The sequence below is a fragment of the Rhinatrema bivittatum genome, chromosome 18, assembly GCF_901001135.1.
Source record: "Rhinatrema bivittatum chromosome 18, aRhiBiv1.1, whole genome shotgun sequence".
Taxonomy (NCBI): Eukaryota; Metazoa; Chordata; class Amphibia; order Gymnophiona; family Rhinatrematidae; genus Rhinatrema; species Rhinatrema bivittatum.
In genome coordinates this window covers 56,343,894-56,348,879 of record NC_042632.1, presented here as the reverse complement: position 1 = coordinate 56,348,879, position 4,986 = coordinate 56,343,894, and positions in this window count along the sequence as shown.

The following is a 4,986-nucleotide window of genomic DNA, read 5'->3' as shown; positions in this document are numbered from 1 at the left end:
GGAGGTGAGGAGACTTCTGTAAGCGGTAGAGACTCCGCCTCCCACTGGCTGACACGCCCACAGCAACTAACTGAGCAAGCCGATTGGTTCTCTGTCCTGTGCCAGCTGGGAGCTGCACGGGACCCTGAGCTCTCCCTCCCCCGCTCGCGCTGCACCTGCAGAAAATGAGAGGCAGCAACGCTGTGCAACGAGGTAGAAGAGGGGCAAAGGAAAGAAGGGAAATGGCGGATTATAGGATGGAGAGGTGCGAAATGGATGAGCAGCAGAGGGGACCATAAAAGGGGCAATAATGAATCTTAAAATGAGAAGGAATAGGTGAAATCAATCCAGAGAGAGGAAAGAAATATAAAAAGATCCCAGAGAGACAAATGGGAGGGAAGAAGATGGGGAGAGATGTAAAAGCAGATGGAATTACCAGGGAAAGCGCTTATGAAAATTACTGTAGAATAAACTTATGAAAATTATATCCAATTATAGGATTCTTAAAAAACGAAAGGGAGCAATTTTCAAACCCTTCATGCAGTAGTGATTAAAAGCTAAAACCCCCCACTGTTACTCAATTTAGGCTATTGTATTCAATGTGACATTGGTCTCGCTGCTGACAGTTAATTTGCTCCTGCGAATACATGGTTATTTATATTTTATTGTTTGATATTTAATGATGTATGCATATTATCTTTAAAACCCTTGTTTCTGTAAAGCCTGTTGCTGTTAAATGTTTTACTGTTTTTTTTTAAACTGTTACATGTAAAGCCTGTTGCTAATTTGTTTCACTGTAAACCGAGGTGATGTATGTCTATACGTACCGCGGTATAAAAGAATCTATAAATAAATAACTAAAAAAGTTACCAGCTTGTGGCCAGTGGCAGATAATGACTCCCAACTGCCCTGGTCATGATTTAGTCTGGGGACACCACCTCCAAACTAAGCAGCAAAACTGTGCCTTTGACCCCAAAGACTTCAGAACACACAAGTTTCAAAATTAATTTCAGTACTGAGTTTCAGTTTCAGAGAATATGTGCCGCTGTGGGGAGAGTTTGGAGAAGGCAGAGACTTTGGAATGAGCTGGAAGGAGAGAAATAGTCTGATGGACATGAGCAGGTGATGGGAAGGGAGAGAGAGGATCACTAGTCTCTCTTGCTCTTTCACCAGCCCATCCTCACTAGTCTGTCCTCTTAGACACAGTCCCTCTCTCCTTCTCTTCATCCTCCCACCATTATGTCTCTCCTAAATCCATCCCCATCACCAGATTCTTGCTGGTTCATATGATTTGCTATTGCTGCAGTTAGTGCCCCTGCTTTTCTCTTTCACTGGGTAGTGGTGGTGCAGATTGTTACGATTCCTCTTGGAGCTGTGCCACAGAAGGCCTCTCAACTTTTCTCTGGAGGCCGCTCTGAAGACGGGGCCTTTCCTGGACAGTCTATCCCAGTTTTGCTCCATGGCCTGGGACACACAGACACACACACCTGGACACACAAGGACACACACCTGGACACACACACACTTCTGGACACAAAAACACACGCACTCACCTGTCCACAGACCCACACACACACACACACACACACAGACACATCTGGACACAAACACACACATCTGGACAGACACACATCTGACACACAACTCTGGAGTCACACATCTGGAAACACCCATACCTGGACACACAAACATCTGGACACACACAGACGGGCACAGCCACTCCCACATCTGGACACAGACACACAAACACAACTGGACACACACATCTGAAACACACACGGCACACAAGAACACATTTTAACACACATACACATCGGGACACAGATCTGAACACACACACACATTTGGACACACACAACACATGAACACACATCTGGACTCACAAATATCTGGAAACAGACACACAAACACATCTGGACACACATCTGAACACACACACCTGGAAACACACATGGCACACAAGAACACATCTGGACACAGACAAACACAGACACATACCTGTACACACACACACACATGGACACAGACACAAATCTGGACACACACATCTGCAGACATATGGAAACACATCTGAACATGCACACACATCTGGACACAGACACACACATCTGGATGGACACATCTGGACACAAGCACACCTGAACACAGAAACACACATCTGAGTGCACACACACACACACATATCTGGAGGCACACACACATCTGGACAAACACATGCATCTGGATACACAAACACATCTGGACACATGCACACACATCTGGACACACACAGACACGAACACATCTGGACACACACATACCTGGACACACATCTGGAGACACACATATGGCACACACATGCACATCTGGACAAACACATCTGGAAATACACACCTGGATGCACACATCTGGACACACCCCTGGACAAACATCTGGAGACACATCTGGACACCCACACACAAACACACCTGGACACATACAGAGACACATCTGGACACATACACACACATCTGGACACAAACACTCACATATGGCACACAAGCACACATCTGGACACAGACATACACACACATACCTGGACACCCACACATCGGGACATACACATCTGGACACACAAACACATCTGATACACACACACCCCCTCAGGACACACATCTGGACACACACATGAACATACACACACACCCCTCAGGACACACATCTGGACACACACATGAACATACACACACACCCCTCAGGACACACATCTGGACACACACATGAACATACACACACACCCCTCAGGACACACACACACGAACATACACACCCCCCCTCAGGACACACACATCTGGACACACACACAAACACCTAGACACACACCTGAACACACACATCTGGAAACACATACCTGGATGGACACACACAACTGGCACACACACATCTGGACACACACCCCTGAACACACACATCTGGACACAGACACTCATCTGGACACTCACTCACTCACACACACACAGTCACAGACAGACAGACACACACACACACAGTCACAGACAGACACACACCTGGACACACACCCCAGGAGGCAGAGGAAGAAACCCAGCTGGGTCCGGCCTCGGAGGTGGACGCTGGGGGAGGTAGAGGAAGGAAGCTGGCTGGGTCTGGCCTCAGAGGTGGATGCTGGTGGAAAGGAGGCAGAGGAAGGAACCCAGCTGGGTCCGGCCTCGGAGATGGATGCTGGAGGAGGCAGAGGAAGGAACCTGGCTGGGTCTGGCCTCGGAGGTGGACGCTGGGGGAGGCAGAGGAAGGAACCTGGCTGGGTCTGGCCTCGGAGGTGGACGCTGGGGGAGGCAGAGGAAGGAACCTGGCTGGGTCTGGCCTCGGAGGTGGACGCTGGAGGAGGCAGAGGAAGGAACCTGGCTGGGTCCGGCCTCGGAGGTGGACGCTGGGGGAGGCAGAGGAAGGAACCTGGCTGGGTCTGGCCTCGGAGGTGGACGCTGGTGGAAAGGAGGCAGAGGAAGGAACCCAGCTGGGTCCAGCCTCGGAGATGGATGCTGGAGGAGGCAGAGGAAGGAACCTGGCTGGGTCCGGCCTCAGAGGTGGGCAAGAGCAGCCTGTGTGCGTGTTGTGTCGGTTTGTGGGTGAGAGAGAGAGCGTGGGAGAGAGAAGCCTGTGTGCACAGACTAGAGCAAGGCCTCACTTCCAGCCCTCGACCTTGCATCTGGGGGCCTGGACAGGAGGCAGGAGGAGGGCTGACTGGCTGGCAGCCTGTGGTACAGGGACGCAGCAGGACGGGGCCTTCTCACCCCATGGCTTGCTTGTGGCTCCCGGACTCGTTTCTGCCGGGGGCCACAAGAGGCAGTGGCGGCACCATGCTGCGTCACCTGGACAGGAGGCAGGAACAGGGCTGACTTCTGCAAAAAAGCCAGTATGGGACACATGATGCTGAATGCTCCATCCTGCTGCGTCCCCAAACGACCTTGCATCCCCATCCTAGTCAAGAGGCTCACTCCTCCCAGTCACAGGGAACGTTCAGATTCTCAAGCAGCGGAAGGGTCATTTTGATGAAATCCTCTACTAAGTCTGGACTCAAACGTGCACAGTGTGGACTCACAATGTTCCCTGTCAATGAAAATACTCTTTCACTTTGCACACTGTTGTGCTACTATGGTAAGATAAGGCCACATTGAAGCTTTTTCTGTCCAATATCTCAGGGTATCTGACTCCATGCTCTGAACTAGCTCAGAGAGAAAATTCTTCACATGAGTTTCTGAAACCTTCTCTTGCAGGTATTGCTGCAGGTTAGCAGCACCACCAGTCACAAATCTGCCAAATCTTGCTCTTGCTTTTGAAATAGCACCAATTTGATGAAATTTGGGAGGAGAAAGGGGTGTCATCATGAGAGGGGAGCAGCTGGTGGAACTGGAAGCAGTTGAGCAGGATGGAGTGGGAGGAGTTGAAATCTTTTCAACCATTTTAATCAACTTATGTTTCCAGTATGCAAGAGTATTGCACTTGAGAGCAAAATTGCCTTTCACACATGGGTTACACATAGCAGCTAACATATAGCTATCCCTTTCCATTAGAGGTTTCAACCTTTTCTGTACTTGCTCTTTTAAGCATTTCACAAGCTACAACACTTCCTTCGAGAAATCTGGCTGATGCAGAAATTCCTCTAATACCTGCTCCAGATCATATATTACAGGGATGATATCACCTAAACTGGCCGTAGCTGCACTCAGTTCATCAGTATATTCTTTGACAGACATGAGGACATGCACCATCTGTGCAATGTTTGTCCAGTCCTGTCATCCCAGAGGACTTTCCCATCCAATTTCTGATTCCATTGCCAAATCATGCAGAGGTGTCTGTTGTTCAGACACCCTCTCCAACATAAGATAAGTGGAATTCCATCTAGTAGGCACATTTTGAACAAGGTTCTGCTATTGGGCCCTAACAGCTATTTGTTTCTCTCTGAGTTCCTTCCCACTTTTCACACTGCGAATGAAATGCCCAGCTATTTTGCAACACATTTCAATCAACCGC